We start from the raw sequence: 19,655 nt of genomic DNA, 5'->3' as shown, positions 1-19,655 counted from the left end.
GCTTTTTATAGTTCACATAGACTCAAACACATCCCCTATGTCTAAATATTCTTTCGTATTTGCTGCAGAAATAGTGTACATATAGAAATCTGTGGTATGGGGCAGACCTCCCCTCCTAAAAGGAGGTGGCTTGCATTAATTTATATGTCTTGTATTGGACAAGAAGGGGTAAGTCTATGAGAGATGAACAAACTGTAGTCAAGTTCTTTCATAGATTCACTTAGATCCTTCACCTAAACCCCACAATGTCACACAGATGATGCAGAACATATGCATGGAAGGATCTATATTAAAACATCAAAGTTTCAGAACTTCGAATGTCCTAATATTGAACCATATTCTGCGAAAGCTGAAACATCGAACATACAGAACAGCAAATTTTTTCCTAGGGAAAAAATTTGCTGTTCCAAAACACATACACACAACACAAGCACACCAAACACACAGCAATTCACACACATACACCTAAAACCTTACACTTAACCCTACACTAAACTATACACACACCACTAACTATCCACTTACCTTAAGCCAAACTCTAACCCTATCACAATGTTGTACAGCCTGATGTTCATTCTCTGTCAGACTATAAAGAGGCCCTGATGTGAACAGATCACAATGTAGCACATCTTTAGTCCTGCTGCAAAAGTGTTTTTTAATTTACAATAAAGAGCTAACATTGCTTTGATGACAAGCCCTGCATCTGATATTTCTGAAAACAGTAGAATCTTGGCAGGCGGTATATACTTGTACAAGGCTATATATATGTATACATGTAGATATATATATATATATATATATATGTATATGCATTCTTATTACAAGAATGAAAGTTCACTACTTCAAACTTGTAATAAGAAGCCTCACTTCTGCAAAAGTTCACTTTAACGAAAGTGAACTTTTGCGTAAGTGCACTTCACCAAAAACACCGCAGCACAGTGGAGGACATAAAAAACAAGCGATGTCCTCCACTATGGTGCGATATTTACGGACCTTAGGGTTAGGGCACAGGTTCGGGTAAGGAGATAGTTAGTAAAGCTATCCCCTTACCCTAACCCATGCCCTAACCCTAAGGTTCGTGACTATCGCACCACAGTGGAGGACATTGCTATGTCCTTCACTGCGCTGCAGTCATCACGGACCTTAGGGTTGGGGCACGGGTCATGGTAAGGGGATAGGCCTATGGGCTATCCCCTTACTATGACCCGTGCCCCAACCCTAAGGTCCATGAGTACTGCACGGAAGTTCAGTACAACACCCGTTCATTGTACTGAACTTTGCGTAAGTGCACTTTCGATTAAGTGCACTTTCGCTGCAGTGAGCATTCCATGCAGTATTTCGAATTAGTGAAAATTCGATCTAGTGTATGTAACCCATATATATATATATATATATATATATATATATATATATATATGGGTGTGTGTGTGCCACACCATTGCCATTTATGACATAACTGATTAGACATTAGTCTTGATATAATTTTTTGTATTTTATCTTATATTCTCTGTTTTCTATTAAAAAGTTTACAATAGATAATACGAATATAGTTTATACCCTTTTTTTGCAAAGGTGTTGGAAGTGAGTACTTAAATAAATAGTGAATCACAGGCGTGGCTCTCATAGTTATATAGAAAAAGAAGATAAGATACTTTGGTTACGTCAGGGAGATGTGGACACTAGCTGTCACATAGTCCTGCTGGACACTGGACACTGCACAAGTACAACATCCTTGCTAATGTGACAAAGTCACATTATATTCAAGTAGAGGCTGCATAACTCAAGCCCATGACTATATCATAAATAGAGTTAGTGGTCAACAGCTGTAAATATCTCAAATGTATTGCTAGAGCTAACAGGTATAAGAGTTAATACTGCTGTTTTACAGGCAATGGTTGTCTGGTTGATTTGCATCTATGGTGTCTTTTGTGAGGAGAATGTGACAATGTATTGATTTTATCCTTATGGGCAACATCTGTTATTCCCGTTTTCCTCTCATTTCTCAGAGGCTTGTGGATAGATAAATTGTTGATCCTCTAAGCTTATTTCAGGAGTGGTTGCACTGTGAGTGTGCATTGTGTTAGACTGGCATGCTGTATTGGATCGGTTTCATGGTTACAGCTGCTGAAGATTTGAATATTGCCATCGTGTAACATAAGCAATAACTAACAGCACTTGACCTTTACCCTTATAATCATACCCCAGCAGGAGTGAGAAGACTATTACATAACCCCTCTTTAACCACTTATTGTTGTGAAGTAGAATGTAAAATACACCTTTATGACATTATGCACTGCAACAGAAAATGCTATTGCGGTACTCTTTATTACATGCAAATTATTCCATCATGTGTTAAATAACTGCACAGGTCTAAAGACTTAAACATTTTCTATGACATGGATTGTTCTATGATTGGAAACCATAAATATCAATATTTCTTAAAATGCATAAAAGAAGTATCCATCAACAATAGTTATAAACCCAGCTTTATTGATCACATTCATAGCAGCCTAAATGACTGAATAAAAATAGTAATTACTTTAACATGCACAGCGTGATTGTATTTCACCAATCTCCAATATATCTAAATAAATATGTGCTCTACTGTGTGTGTGTGTGTGTGTGTGTGTGTGTGTGTGTGTGTGTGTGTGTGTGTGCATGTGTGCGTGTGTGTGTGTGTGATTTTGTGTGTGTGTGTGTGTGTGTGTGTGTGTGTGTGTGTGTGTGTGTGTGTGTGTGTGCGCGTGCATGCGTGTATGTGAGTGCACGTGTGGTGCGTGTGTGTTACTGTTCTCAGCCTTGGGTGAATTGCAAATACATAAATTTGCTTTCATTTTAATTTCAATGCTAATTTACTTTGTGCCATTAATTTAAGCACCAAAGGAATAGAACTTGTAAAAAAATATATGCAAATTTCGGACTGTTATAACATTTCAAAAGCATCATATACATACTAAGCATTGCACATTCATCGATATGCAGTAGACATACTCAGCAAACTAGAGAGTGAATTAAGTGCTGCAGTCCTGAGGCTCAATGCATTTTCAAGTATTATAGCAATTATTACCTTTCAAGAGCTTAAGTACTAAGAAATGTAGAAGCATGACTAATACTAAGGTTAGTTTTCTTCTTTAAAACTGTTAGAACTGTTCAAAGTTAATTCCTTAAAATTGGACCTCAGTGGATGGTCAGGAAATAGCATGTTTTCCCCTCAAGCCTTTGCTTAATATCTTTTTCATACATACTGTAGAATCAAACATCACAAGAAAATAAACAAATACATCTGTAGCCTCATAAGTTGCGTGTACAATATGAATTTAGTATATAGTCTTGCTTTAACATGAAATAACTCAAGGACATTTCAAGTCACCCCTTTTTTTTCTTTTGATTCTGTTGATCTTGCTCTAATTTTAAGTTTTACCAGATGTCATAACAAAAAAAATGTTTTCTCTGTGTAATAAGGCTCCTGCCTTTTATAATTGCATTTAACATCGAGCCATACTGGTTGTGCTGTGTTGATAAAAGTAAAGACTTAGTGTTTAGTTAAGAATGCTTGCACAAAGCACCTGGCATCAGAAAGGATGCTGGGCATATTTCATTTCCATTTAACATTTGAGGCGTAATCACTCCCATATGGTATAGATCTCAAGAGTGAGAAATGGAAAACGTGTGGAAGTTATGTTTCAGCTGAGGCAGAGAGGGCATGAGATTTTCTCTGTTTACTCAGTGAAGTATAAGAAGTTTCCAGGACCCCATATGTTGCACTCATTTAGTCAGAGCTGCTTTTTTTTTCTGGCTACGCCAAAGAGACTGAGAGATTCTGCTATTTCCAAAACCATCCACTGTTGATATAACAAAAAATAAGTATTATTTAAACTTTATCTGCACTTTGTTCACTGTGATTTATTTATTTACATTTCATTACTCACATTTTGCTGCATTTCTGCACCTTTAAATACTTACTGTTTTCTTTAAGATCTAGGTTACATTATATGTAGTAAATTCGGGAATGCTGTATCTAGACTGTGTTTGCTTACACTTGGCTCTAAATCCAGCCATCTTACATTAAGAGTTTTTTTATATGGCAGAAGTGTGCTGATCTAAACCCATCTGCGTTGGGGATTGCTGAAGGAAGGCTCATTGTGTGCTTTCCCGATTGGTAGATAGCTTTATACTTGTTTATTTCCGGTAAGATTTAAGCCGCATGTTTGTACAAAGATGGTCTTCGCTCAGCGGTGGTCGGCAGTGCACTTTATAGATGCAAACATCTTGCAATAACTTTTTCCTTAATTATCAGTGTAACCATTTTCAGCCCCTGTTGCTCTACGAGCAACTCAATTATGCATCAAGCACCATTGCTGTGTTTGTTAACCATAGACTGCAGGGGTCTATATTAGAAGATCGAAGTTTCAGAACTTTGAATGTTCTAATATCTACACCTAGTAACCGAAAACCACGCCCTAACCCTAATTCACCTTTCCCACCCTAACCCTCACGTCCACACATTCGCACACTTACCTGACCTGCGCCTTAACCCTAACTCACCTATCCCACCCTAACCCTCACGTCCACACAATCGCACACTTACCTGAACCCGACCGTAACTTTCCACCGCAGAGCTGAAAATAGCGAAGCGACAGGAATGGGCAATCGAATTCTTTCCCTGGGAAAGAATTCGGTTATCTAAAACTTCGCTATTTTCAGCTTTCGCTTATTAGGTGTCGATATTAGAACATTCAACGTTCTGAAACTTTGAAGTTCTAATATAGACCCAACTACAGAAAGCATAGTTTTCACTCATAGACTTGGGTTACCAGCATAGTCCAGTCTAATTAACCGATTCCTTTCGCAAATAAAACACGCAGTAGTAACCTGCTATCATGAATGGGCAGTTTTCCGTTATCTCTCTGGCCAGTCTGATGGACATGGGCATCTTGAGGAAATTTAACAATTGTCACATACCCACAATAAAATGTTAAGCTGGCAAAAATGTATGGGGTGATCAAATAAAATTAAAAACAGTGAAACTTAGCACTTTCATTCTTTTAATATCAACTACAAAAACCTCTTCTGAATTATTATTTTTTTTTAACAACTGTCACATGTTTACTGACAACCACTTACTTCTGGAACAAAATCATACTGTATGTGATAGATGTAGTTACGCTATGAAACTGGAGGCAAGACTCTCCCATTCAGACAAATCAAATACCAAACAGGTTGCCAGTATGCACACATCACGTCCCACACTAAATAAAGACTTGTCACTTAAACCCTCTCATGCGGAGGTACTCACTGGCAACTTACACAAAGGCCAGAGGCCTTCCAAACACTGCCCTCAGAAACCACACATAATAATACACACACTAGTCTCTCAACAAAATAAACCCATAAGGTTTAATGCCACAAAACATAGATGACTCCACAGAGAGACACACGGATCTCCCCCTCATCAGGTTAGATAAGGAGAAGATTACAGTTAGCTGCCTGTCAGGTGCTAGGATCCATCAAGTCACACAAGCATTCAAGTAACTCAACCACAAATACCAGTATGACTCTTTCATAGTCCATGTGGGGGTGAATGACCTGAAATGTACTTCCTTTGACTATATGAAGAGAGACATCTACTCTCACTAAGGATGAAGTTACTAAACAAACAAAAATGAGTGACTTTAACAATTGCCTTAAATTCTGGGAATCCGATACTTGTCAAGCCTGGGAAGACATGATGGAGAGGCCAAGATGCTTTGCCAAATATGGTCTGCACATGTCTCCTCTAAGCTTTTGGATACTGGCAAGGGATTTATCCACCCCTATTGTGCATTTTTATGCACTGTCAAAATAACCATCCTCTTAATGTAACATAATATTCTTTAGATAAACAAAATCTTCTCTAGATAAGCTTAAGGTGGTGCTGCTCAATGGAAGGAGTCTAAACAAGAAACTGTACTCCCTGGAAGCACTTCTCACCTTGGAAGATGCTGTGGAAAGTATACCAGCCATGCAAGGCTACAATGGTTTCTATATATTCAGACTACAAACTATGCAGGAAAGAACCAAATGAGGAGGTGTATCCATATTTATAAAGGATACACCTGGACACTGATCAAACAATATGACTCTGTCCAGCTTCTCCATGTCCAATTAACCATAGGCAAAATCTCTTACCACATCATTGCTAGCTATAGGTCCCCCACCATGAGCCAGGAAAAGCATACTACATACTTGGACTTACTGGAGTTACTTACCATGCAGCCCACACCATACTAATGTAATTTTAACTATCGTACCATTGACTGGGGAACATACACAACCACAGATATGCAGGCTCAGAGTTTCTTGGACTTTGTCAAAGCTAATGCTCTGGAACAGCTAACCAACACACTCACTTGGGGCTCAGATATCCTGAAAATAGTACTTTCTAACATGAGCGAGCACTGCGCCCCCATGTAATGTCCTCTTTCCTAAGATTAGACCATAAAGCTGTCTCTTTCGAAATAACTACAAGTCCAGATACCCTATCAAGCTTAAAAATGCTTAATAGGTTTCCCAAGACATATTACCACCTACTAAGCATTGGCATAAGAAATTTCAAAGCTCCCTTGGACCCTGAAAACATGGACCCCTTTCTAGAGGTGTACATCAACACTCTACATAACCACTTAAGGAGTTGCAAAGAATTGGCTGTACCAGACCGGATTAAAACCAGGCCCTCCTGAAAAAACAAGCCACCCTGATGGATCCCTGCAATAAACAGGTGATACAACAAAAGAGAGAAATTCATGACAAAAAATAAGTGAGAGCTGGCTCAGCAGCTGAAGAAATCCTTCAATAGTCTAAACAAACAAATGAGAGATCTTGTCAAGTCCTCCAAAGCAAATTATTAAGCAAGAATAGCCTCCCTAGCTAAGGATAATCACAAGACATTTTTAACTACATATGAAATCTTAAGTGGAATACCCAGCTATGCACAGAGCTTGTTTTAGAAGGCACCACCCATACACACCCTGAGAGCTGACAGATTATGACCAGAGTTCACCCTCCTGTCCCCACCAGTCATTCCCCAAAGTATACCTGCAACCACTCCTCAGCCAACAATCTCAAAAGAGCAGGTCATCTCTGCGCTCTCTAAGGCCAAATATATGGCATAAGTGGGACCAGACAACATCTCAGGTTGCCTTTTAAACAACTTAAAGCAGGACTTAACAGACTCACTTGGGTCCCTATTCAACCACAGCCTTTGGACAGGCTATATTCCAGCTGAATGGAGGACAGCAACAATCATCCCTCTGCATAAGGGGGGACCATCAGCCAGCCCTGGAAATTATAGACCTATAAGCCTGACTAGCCTCATCTGCAAGTACATGGAAAGACTCATTATGGACCTTATCAGCAAGGACATGGGTAATCTCCAGACTCTCGACTCAACCCAGTTCATATTCGTTAATGGTAGATCATGTCTGCTAAACATGTTTGACTTCTTCATGAAGGTCATCAAGGTCATGGATGAGGAGAACGATTGTACTTACCTCCTACCTTGACCTCGCCAATGCATGTGACACAATGCTGACTCAGGTATTATAGAAAAACTGTGTCAGCTAGGAATTAACCCCTGCATTACCAGGCGGTTAGCCAAATGGCTCACTGAGAAGACAGTGGCTGAATTCACTTTTAGTAAAAGACCAATCACCAGTGGTGTACCACAGGTTTCTGTGCTGGGCCCTTTACTATTCAGAATTGATTTCTCAGAAGTCTAGGCAAATGTGGACAGCCTGTGGTTGACCAACTTCACTGATGACAGCAAATTGGGAGCAATAACTGAGTTCCCAAATGATACTAATATACTGCAGAAAGGATTAACAGGACAAAATATTGGTGCCAAACCCCTGGGTTGAAACTAAATGCAAAAAAGTGCATAATAATTCCCTTTGGAAAAGTCAACACCCCTGCAAATTACAATATAGACAGCAACCCTCTAAGAGTAGGTCCAGTGGTTCATGATCTTGGTAGTCAGGTTGATAGAAATCTGAACTTCAACCACCACATGTTCACAGTGCTGAGCAAGTCCTTCTACTTGGCACATCTCATAAGTAAAGGCATTGTATCCAGATCAAATGAAGTTATAGTTCCATTATACTTAACCTATGAACCTATATGACTGGATGGGAGATAGGAAATTCACCCCGGGGATCATGTCAGTCGCCCTGCTAGACAGGGGTCCAGAGAAGTAAATATTGTGGGAAGAAATATCCAGGGAATTGTTATGGCTAGGCTTGCATAGGTCCTAGGGCCGATAGCCTAGTACCAACCTATGAACTTGGCCCTCATCAGGCTAATAATTGAGGACAATCTATCCTTTTGCACGTACCTCACCAGACACCTGCAGCAGCTGGAGAGACCCCAGAGGTTTCTCACGAAGAAAATACAGGGTACACAAAACAAGTCCTAAATGGAAAGATAAAAGCTCTATCACTCTATTCTGTCTCACAGAGGATACTAAGGAGTGATCTGTGTTTAATTTACAGGGCAGTCTTTCATCCCAGCCATGATGGATATGTTACATATCCATCAATCAAACTGCATGAGGGACACTCACTCCAGTGATCTTAACCTATACTCTGACATTAACAAATCATGCTAAAGAGATAGATATGCCTTTCAGAGACTACTGCTACTGTAGAACAAGCTTCCTATACATGTGAAGCAGTGCCCCTTCCTGACCCTCTCCAAGTGCAACCTGGATCAATGGATGGGTAAATGTAAACTCACTCCTGGGGTGCCACCCGTGACTCTCATGGACACAGGCAGTCGGCATTAATTACCATACAATTGGCTCATACCTCTGTGAACTTTTTATAATTGGGATATCAGGATAAATATGGATAGGCTTGTAAAGGCTCTTGGGCCATTAACCTAGTACCCTCCTATGAACCTATATCACACCTAGCTATGTTCTTACTTAAAATGTTTGAAACTATTTAAGCTAGACATGGCACTAGCTGATAATCTGCTAATGTTCCTAAAAACATTTCAATGTATTTTATGCAAGGAAATTTTATTTAATGTAGTCATAGAGCTTGATGCATAATTCCAAAGAATGGATGTGCACAGCAGAGGAAACAAAATATCCAGAAGTACTTCTTGGAAAAGTAGGGCTACTAACAATATTTAATGATGTGTTCTTCACAGCTGATGGCATTATGCTTCACAAATTTTAACTACATATGCCAGCAAATGCCCAGTTAGGCACTTCAGAGCTCAGAGTTTCCCCAACCATGCATATATGGATACGGATCTACCTGACAACATCGACACTTCAGAACACCGACAACGACTTAGAAGATCGACAAGTCAGAAGACCGACGGAGGAAAACACCGACGCTGAGAACACTGAGATGGGGAAAGGATGTGTAAGTATGCGGTAGTGACGGCCGTTAGGGTGCGAGTAAGGTAAGTGTGCAATGTTGACGGTCTGTAGGGATAGGGGTGGGATAAATGAGTTAGGGTTAGGGCGCGGGTTAGGTAAGGGTGCGAGTAAGGTAAGTGTGTGATGTTGACGGTGTGTAGGGATAGGGGTGGGATAAGTGAGTTAGGGTTAGGGCGCGGGTTAGGTAAGGGTGCAGTAGTGATATTTTTTGGGTTAGGGGCGGGTTAAGTGAGTTAGGGTTAGGGCGCGGGTTAGGTGAGTGTGCGATAGTGATGGACCTTAGGGTTAGGGTTTCGGTTAGGGTTGTAGATAGTCGTGTATGTAAGGGTTAGTGTTGGTTTGTAAGGATTTTGGTGTGCTTGTGTTGTGTGTGTGGGTTTTGGACAGGGGATTTGTTTTGTTTGTTGTTATGATGTGTCGAGTGTATGAGGTGTCGTGTTTGTGAACTGTCGATTATGTGGTGTCGGTGAAGTCGTTGTTGGTGTTATGCAGTGTCGATGTTGTCAGGTAGATCCATGGATACATATGGATGGTGCAGTAGTGCAGCGGTAGTGTTGTCACCTCACAGCAAGAGGTTCTCTGGTTCAATTCTCGGGTGGAGTGCCTTCTGTGCAGAGTCTGCATGTCCTCCCTGTGTTCATGTGGGCTTTCTTCAGGTACTCCAGTTTCCTCCCACTTTACAAAGACTTGCGTATGGAGCATTTCTCCCTGGGCCGCTACTACAAATTGGCTCTGTTCCAAGAAGGACTTTCCTAGTAAACAAATGTTCAATAAATAATAACAATATTTGCTAAAATGAAAAAAAATGCACCTGTTTAAAGGTATATGCTAGACAAATATGGGTACATGTAGGACCATAAAAAGCCCTAAAATATATTAAATGTCACTTTTCTCCAATAAGTGCTGTTTATTGTCATGACTTTGAATGGCTTCTGGTGTGGTACTACCACTCATATGAATGGATTTCAGTTATAGACAAACAATCCACATATGCAAGTACAAAATGCTTTGAAATGCATCACAAATTACTGGTGAATCAGAATGTTCTAGATGTAGTGAAATAGTACTTCCCAGTAGTATCCTATAAACAAAGACGCATTAATATTGCACAGAAGTAGGATCAAAGCCTCTGGCTTCTATTTGTATGAGACAGTGCACAAGAACTTATGTGGCCATATACTGTTATTGCATTTATAATGTTATGGCGATAGCTACACAGAGTCGTTGCGGTAAACTGACTGGGGTACACATGACGCCAGGCTGCTTTGCATGATGGAACTGGGATGGACACATTTCCTTGCAGCAGGGCATCACAGATGTCCTGAGTTTGTTTTCCCCATCCTCTGCTGCTTTACCTGCTTTATAATGGTGTTACGATGAATGCAGCCAGCACAGTGTGCTGTTCACTTTCTCCTTGATTATTCGTTGTTGGTAAATAATAATGTGCTTCAGGTTAAGTCCTTCACAAATTAACCAGCTTATACCTTTTTCACCATTTTCTGTCCTGTTTTCTCCAGTGATGCTCATTCTTAAAATGTGGGCTCCCTACCATCGATCAAGTGAAATATTATGCTTGATCTGAGTTTAAAAGAAATGAAGATGTAGTTCATGGGATACACATGCTGATGCTGTTCAACTCGCCATAACGGGACTGCTAGTCATTCGCATGCACTAGTTCTCTGTGTCTTAATATTGACAAATTCATCCTAATGCAAATATTAAACATAAGAAGTGTGCAGCTGAACGTGCTTTACAGAATAACCTACCTAGTAATTAACATATAAGGCTGTAGGGACGTAGCAAGAAATTCCTTGGGTATGCATGTGTAATATGGATATTATTTTGTAGTATTTCTGCAGGAACATATGAAGGAACTCCTTGGGTATGCATGTGTAATATGGATATTATTTTGGTAGTATTTCTGCAGGAACATAGGAAGGAATTCCTTGGGTACACGTGTAATATTTATATTATTTTGGTAGTATTTCTGCAGGAACATAGGAAGGAACTCCTTGGGTATTCATGTGTAATATGGATATTATTTTGTAGTATTTCTGCAGGAACATAGGAAGGAACTCCTTGGGTATGCATGTGTAATATGGATATTATTTTGTAGTATTTCTGCAGGAACATAGGAAGGAACTCCTTGGGTATTCATGTGTAATGTGGATATTATTTTGGTAGTATTTCTGCAGGAACATAGGAAGGAATTCCTTGGGTACACGTGTAATATTTATATTATTTTGGTGGTATTTCTGCAGAAACATAGGAAGGTACTCCTTGGGTATGCATGTGTAATATGGATATTATTTTGTAGTATTTCTGCAGGAACATAGGAAGGAACTCCTTGGGTATGCATGTGTAATATGGATATTATTTTGGTAGTATTTCTGCAGAAACATAGGAAGGTACTCCTTGGGTATGCATGTGTAATATGGATATTATTTTGTAGTATTTCTGCAGCAACATAGGAAGGAACTCCTTGGGTATGCATGTGTAATATGGATATTATTTTGGTAGTATTTGTGCAGGAACATAGGAAGGAATTTCTTGGGTATGTAGGTGTAATATGGATATTATTTTGGTAGTATTTGTGCAGGAACATAGATAGGAATTCCTTGGGTATTCATGTGTAATATGGATTTTATTTTGGTAGTATTTCTGCAGGAACATAGGAAGGAATTCCTTGGGTATGTAGGTGTAATATGGATATTATTTTGGTGGTATTCCTGCAGGAACATAGGAAGGAATTTCTTGGGTATGCATGTGTAATATGGATATTATTTTGTAGTATTTCTGCAGGAACATAAGAAGGAATTCCTTGGGTACATGTGTAATATTTATATTATTTTGGTAGTATTTCTGCAGAAACATAGGAAGGAATTCCTTGGGTATTCATGTGTAATATGGATTTTATTTTGGTAGTATTTCTGCAGGAACATAGGAAGGAATTCCTTGGGTACACGTGTAATATTTATATTATTTTGGTAGTATTTCTGCAGAAACATAGGAAGGAATTCCTTGGGTATTCATGTGTAATATGGATTTTATTTTGGTAGTATTTCTTTAGGAACATAAGAAGGAATTTCTTGGGTATGCATGTGTAAGATGGATATTATTGTGCTTGTATTTCTCACTCATACTGGCAGATAAGTAGCACAACTGCAGGGTATTCAGTGCTCTACAGTTCCAGACCCCTTTGTTGTGGCTGGGCTCATACAATTGCATGCATTTAGTGGACAACACAACCACACTGCACATATCCACCACACACGAGTGAACATGGTGCAGCAAGGAGGTCACCGAATCCCACCCTTAGAGTTTAACACTGCACACTACTATTTGCAATTGTATTATTTAATTGCAAATCTTCCAATTGAAGGCATAGAATGTTTCTTGTTTTGATTGCCTCTTATTTAGCTCAGTACAGAGCAAAAACAATAAGTAGTGCAAGTCTGACTTCCTTCCCAAGGATTTTTAAAATCAAAAGTTTCAAGCAGGGGGACACTGACCACTATACACCTTCCACATAATTTGTCCCTGTGACCACACAGACCTATGTAATCACTACTCATTATTATTTTTTCATATGTTAATGAAGTTATATGGGGTATCTTAATTTGAACTCTGTGCTTCTGATACTTTTATTGGAAACAATTCACTTTAAAAAAAAATGTTTTTCATTACCGTGATTATGGAACATGAAAAAAATGATAATTTTAATGTAGAAGGACCAATATATAGTTGTCTATTTTGTCTTCAGTGTTGAGGATGTAATAGGTACCACTATGCTTTTTCATCCCTCAAGGACCATTAAGCCTATATAGTGAGCCAGTCTGTCTTCAATGTTGATACCTTAAATGTTAACAATAATATTACTTCACCCCTATTTCCAGTAAGGCCAATTGCATTATTTATTTATTTATTTATTACCCGGGTAAACCCGCTAGACAAAAGCCTCTTTTCTGAAGCACCCTGTAGAATAATCTAGGCAACTGTTATTTAACAACAATAATAATGGTGATGATGAGGGTATTGTTTTGCTACTTGTGTCATCCTGTGTACTGCCCTATTGTAGATCACCACTGTATCAGTCAAAGAAAGGCTTCCTTTTTTGTTGCTCCACTCAAAGAGCACTGGCTTAGATACTAGGACTGATACAACCATAATTCTTTCATTCTATTCTTTCAGTATGGACTTCAGTTGCTACTTTTTTTTTTTTTTTTTATTACAAAAGACATTTTTCTGGTTAATCTATACTAACCATTTATGGTGTCATCCAAAAGCCTTGCTATAATCTAGCCTAGCCATAACCATGTACCCTTTAACAGCAAGTAATCTGGCAGTTAGACCAAACAGAAATATTAGATCTGGCAATTAGACCAAAAGAGAAATATCAGATTTTGCAAGACATCACCTCCCCATTATTAATCAATCCACGGTCTCTTACGTCTTAAGGGTCATTTTGAGTCAACTCATTTTGTATATTATTTATTTTATTATTTTATTTTACATTTGTTGACCGGGATAGTCCAACTTGATACATGTCCATTTTCAGCAGAGGCCCGGGGAGAAAAGTTCCATGCACAAATTTTGATTTATACAATACATTGTGACAAACAGTGAGAGGAGTACATAAGACATAAGAATAAGTAACTGTAGTTTCATATATTTACACTATACATTAAGTATAATACATTCCTTCTTTAAGTCATTTAGCCTACACTATCCAATTGAGTTAGAGTCTTTGGGACACAGTTGAGTTGAAGTCTTAGGGACAGTGAGAAGATCCTAATCAGGCTTAGTGCAAGGACATAGCCAGTGTGATTTAAAATGTTTTCTGAGATTTTCTTTGACTAGAGTTTGTGAACAATTAAGAGTGAGGTCGGGTGGTAGTTGATTCCAGATTTTGCCAGTCGAGTTGGTGAATAAGGCTTTACCAGCTGAGTTATTGGATTTAATTGTTTGGATAAGTAGTCTATTAGATGAATGGAGTTTGCTGTGATTACTATATGGGGTGACAATGTTTTTGAGGGATGGAATATTATCTGGGTGGTGTAGGACTTTATGGGCTAATGTGAGCTGAGTAAATTGAAGAAGGGAAGGAAGTTCAAGCCACCCTAGGAGATTTAGATTGTGGCAGTGGTGTGTCCTATAAGATGAGCCCGTGGCAAATCTAGCTATGTGGTTGTAGCAATGGGATAATTTGTTGATTTCAGTGGTACGCAAGCCTGTGAATAGGGGGAGGTATAAAGGAGGGGGAAAGAAGATGACATCGTGCAGTTCTGGCAAGAGGAGTGAGGAAGGGTCTAAGCTTATAAAGTGATCCTAGTTTTTTGTTTATGGTTTTGATGGTTTGATTAATATGAGCATCATATGTAAGATTATTGTCTATTGTGACTCCCAGGAGTTTGGTTTGGGCATCAGGGTAGATAATGGTCCCATTGTTAGATGTAATGTTCATGGTTGGAGGGTTGGACCTAGGAGTGGGTGCAAAGAGAAGCAGCTCAGTTTTTTTTTTGGGGTTACTAGCAGACAGCGATTAGTGAGTCAATATTCAACAGTATTGAAGGTGCTCTGGGTTAAGGAAAGCAGATCAGATTGCGAGGAGGCTGAGCAGATCAACATGGAGTCATCTGCATACTGAATACATGTAGCCTTGGGAATAACAGTGTAGAGGTTATTAATAAACATGGAGAATAAAAGGGGTCCTAGTACTGAGCCCTGAGGGACTCCTAAGAAGATGGGTAGACAGGATGATAGCTTTTCTTGCCATAGGACAGCCTGTTGGCGTCCGGATAGACAGGACTGAAACCATAATAGAGAGTGGGAGTCAAGGGAGAAGCTAGTTAGGGTATGTAGGAATAACTCTTGATTGGCCATGTTGAACGTCTTAGATCAAGAAAGAGAGCAGAAGAGAGTAGATTACTATTACGGTTATGGCTGATTACATTGGTGAAGGAGAGAAGAGCTGAGGTGGTGCTGTGAAAAGGTCTAAAGCCATGCTGAGATACAGCCAGTAGCTTGCCTTCTACTAGGTGGTTCATAAGTTGTTTCTGGATACATTTTTCCATTATTTTAGCTAGTGAAGATAGAATAGCGATGGGTCTGTAATTAGATAGTTCTGTAGAGCTTCCACCTTTATGTAATGGTATAACATGAGAAACTTTCCAAATTGATGGGACAGAGGCTGCAGATAATGTTCTATTTATTAGTATTGCAATTGGGTAGTCTATGATGTCAGCAGCCTTTTGCAAGTATTCTGCTGGGAGGAGGTCAGTAGCTAGAGTGATGGGCTTTAGTTTTTTGATAAGACAACAGATAAGTGAGGTAGGAACAGGTTGGAAACTAAAGGAGGTGGTGGTGTTAGGTTTCTCATTATCCAGGTAGGAAGAGGGGGGTACGAGGTGACTGGCCAGGGTCTTGATGGTTTCTGTGAAAAAGCTATTGAAGGAGTTTGCAGTGTTTTGTGGTGACTCCTTATTAGGTGTTAGTGGAGAGGGGATATGAGTATGTCCTGGGTGAAATAGCTTATTTAATCCAGCCCAGAATTTTCGAGGATTGTTATGGGGGTTTTTTGTTGTAAATGGTGGTAGCAGTTTTTCTTGTCTAGGATAATATATTTTTTGGTATTGTTTCTTAATTGCCTATACCTAAAATGTTGTTGAGGGTCTTTGGTGGCATGCCAGGTTGCCCAATCTTTGTTTCTGAGTATGATTTTAGATTTAGTGTCTTTTGTCAGCCACGGTGCTGACTTTGTTTTGGTTCTGATGGTGCGGGTGGGGGCATGGGAGTCGAGGATGGGAAGGAATCTGTTATTGAAGTATTCCACTGCATCATCCAATGGGAGCTCCTTTAGGGGTAACCATTTGTAAGCCTTGAGCTCATTGTGAAAGTTGGTGAGGTTAACGTTTTTGCTAGATCTTATTGTTTTAAGGGAGGGTACTTGGGAGTTGCCTGTCTTGAGCCTAATTATATATGTGAGGCAGTGGTCGCTTATGTCATCAGGTAGGGTCCCGGAGTTATATAATACGGGAAGACTGTTGACAAGTATCTGATCTAGGGTGCTTTTTTTATTATTGTTTTTATTAAGTCGGGTGGGGGAAGTAATCACCTGAGAAAATCCATACAGATTGATATGGCTGGTGGGTGCAGCAGTGGAACATGAGTTCCAGTCAATACTGAAGTCCCCAAGAACAATGGTTTCTTGGGGGTAGTTAATAGATAACCATTGTAAGATGTCTTCTAGGGTGCTGGTATTTTTACCTGGGGGAATATAGACACAGACAATGTACCTGCATTTGTTTTTATTGATTTGGAGTTCGGTAATTAGGATTTCTGTGTTGCTATCTTGGGGTGGTTGCAGAACATCTGTGGTGACTTTTAGATTCGATTTGTATAGAACAGCAACTCCACCACCTTTCCTTTTAGTTCTGTCCTGTCTAAGTATCTGATAACCTGGAGGTGTAGCCTCATTATCTTTAGTTGCTGGTTTCAGCCAGGTTTCTGTGAGACAAAGCATATCTGCAGAGTAGACAGCTAAGAGGGCATGCAGGTCATGAATTTCATTGTTTAGGCTTCTAATATTCAGATGACAGTCTAGGAATGAGTTGTGGGGCCTATTAGACAGAGGGAAACTGGTAGGATTATTGGAGTGAGAGCTTGGTATACCTATGGGGGCAGGACCGGGGTTAGGGTGGATGTCACCAGACTTTGTGAGATTGTGATGCAGATTAACTGAGAGTTTTAGTATTTTGAGTAGGAGTTTATGGTAATATTTTGTTTTTGGGGGTGTATAAGTAGATCTGGTTAGGTAGAGATATGTGGGGGTAGCTGAGTTGGTTAAGAGGGGTGTAGAGAAGTAATCATGTTTATTCAGTAGTGGAAGGGAAGATGTGTGAAATTTTGGGTACTGAAAACCAAGGCTAGACTGTTTTTTGCACATTGTCAGGATATGCAGGATGACAACTAGGGTACTAGAAGAATTGTGAGGATATTGCGAAGAGACATTATGTAGGTTCGAGTAATACTTTCTATTAATGTCTCAGTGTAGCAATCCTTGATGGATGATTACTAGAGATGGGTGGAGTAATGGGTGGAGTAATTAATGTCGGGCTTATGGCGATTATACAATTAAGTTGGGTAGTGGCTTTATGGTTATAAAGTTAAGGATACTGGGAGTGGGTGAGATATGGGGACAGGGTGGGGCATGGAGTGAGCCCGAGCGCAGTGAGCATGAGTGAAGCGGGGATAAACCATATCTCAAGGTACCATTATCCAGGGTTTTACAGTAGGTAACTTGTGACTCCCCTAAGAGAAGCAAGACTTAAATAATAGTTCTATTAGCTTTTAAGTATGATGTTAGATTAAATCACACCGCTAGCTTCAAATTATAGTTCTACTAGCTTTTAACTGGGTTATTGGGACACAAGGGTCGTTTCCAGTGCTTTGGACACAGGTAGCGTGGTTAACAGAGAAATAATCTTAGGTTATGGTTATTAACCTTGTATTTTATTTAAAGCTGGTGGGGCAGGGATGTATTGCTTTCCAATCTGATCGCTAGCTTTAGGTAGTTCTCAGAACGTAGTTGGCCGTTCAGAGGGAGCATTGGGGAGGTAGGACCTGAAATGGAGAGAAGATGAACTGGATTTTACCACTAATGTACAGTAGCTAGGTCTATACACATGATTCATCAAGTTAATGTCTGCTGCACACAAAGACTCTTACCCTTTAATTATACAATAGTTCTATAACCCAGCGCCTGAACGTAGTACTATTAAACAAATTAGAATGGTGGAATTCAAGTAATACACATCATGCGTTAGTGCACTGACCACTTCGATTAACAAAGTTGAATTCACAGTCTAACCCCAGTAATCTACACCAACATTCATTTAGTTCATAGCTAGGTTATTATGCTAGATAACATTCAAATAATGCATAGCTAGGTTGTTAGGCTAGAAGACATTAATTTGTAGCATCGTAAGGGTAGTACAACATTCAACGCTAAATATATGCTAAAAAAGTATGCTGCTATTAGACATTATAGAGACAATTTAAGCCAAAGCAGTCAAGTTCAAGTAAATGCATTGCTAGATTGTTAGGCTAGAAAACATGCATTTGTAGCACACAAAGGTGATACAACTAGAAGACATTCATATATAGCATAGTCAGGTAGAGTATGCTAGCTAACATTCCAGCTCTGAATATATGCTAAACATGTCTGCTGCTATCACCAATTATACAGACAATTTAAGCCAAGGCAGTCATTTTCAAATACACATGCTTCACAAGTATATATACTTCACAAATATAAATAACTTTATCAATTTTCTGGACATTGATAAACTGATTTCTAGGTCATTTTTTTAATATGATATTCTTTTCCTCATCCTACTAACCAGTTGGCCTTTAGTTTCCTCATCGTACCTGCTCACATTATAGTAAGAATGAACAGTAGTGGACAATTATAATGGCAGGTGTTACTTTTATTCCCTAACCCAATCCCTCTGTAGGTTCAGGTACTTATTAGAAAAGTAAAGCCTGTAATTCTGTGACCAGGCATGTGTGCATTTGCACATATAAATAAATGTACCGCACACCAACCTTTAGCGATGAAGAGCTAATTCACAGGCTGATGTGCCTGTCCTTGATCATACTGTGCTCCAGTAACATTTGGTCTGCAACAGGAAGCATCTGAGTAAGCATCAAATAGTACTATTGTAGTGTACTAAGATTGAATCCCCCCCACACACAATCCTGGGATGAGAGAGCTGGTATTAGCAACTTATTTATTTCACTCTCTGTCTGACATCGACAGCATATTAACTGCTAACTGAATATACTCCACCTGCTGCACTGCCGGAGCTCCATTTTCTGAGCCATAAACCCAAGGGTTAAGGTGTTTACTTCACAGAACTGAAACATCAACAAAGTGTCTTTATTCCTCCCACAGGGAAGGCATCACATCGAGAGAGAGAGAGAGACTGTCCCCTAGATCTGCTAGTTAAAGTGATTTTATCTGGACTAATCCTTTGCACTCTGTTTCTAGTTGAGATAACTGGGATCATACTATATATAATTTTAGGGGACCCATGCATGGGATAATAGATTTAGGAGCTGCCTCTGTCCATTAGCAGTAAAGCAGACAGTCCTGGGATACATTTTCTATCATCTGTTCATCTATATTTCTAGGTTGCCCTTAAATATGAACAGGGATGATCTTTGT

The 19,655-nt window shown here is 39.4% G+C and overlaps 1 protein-coding gene across 2 annotated transcripts in view; it reads right to left on the bottom strand.

The window, feature by feature from the left end:
* KHDRBS2 (KH RNA binding domain containing, signal transduction associated 2) overlaps window positions 1-19,655 on the bottom strand; it is a 2,078,353-nt gene that overhangs the window by 1,722,263 nt on the left and 336,435 nt on the right. The gene's annotated exons all lie outside the window — the stretch shown is intronic.

This window comes from Protopterus annectens, chromosome 2.part1, assembly GCF_019279795.1.
Source record: "Protopterus annectens isolate FY-2018-M chromosome 2.part1, PAN1.0, whole genome shotgun sequence".
Taxonomy (NCBI): Eukaryota; Metazoa; Chordata; order Ceratodontiformes; family Protopteridae; genus Protopterus; species Protopterus annectens.
Note: the sequence above shows the minus strand (reverse complement) of the source record. Positions and strands in the feature narration are given on the sequence as shown.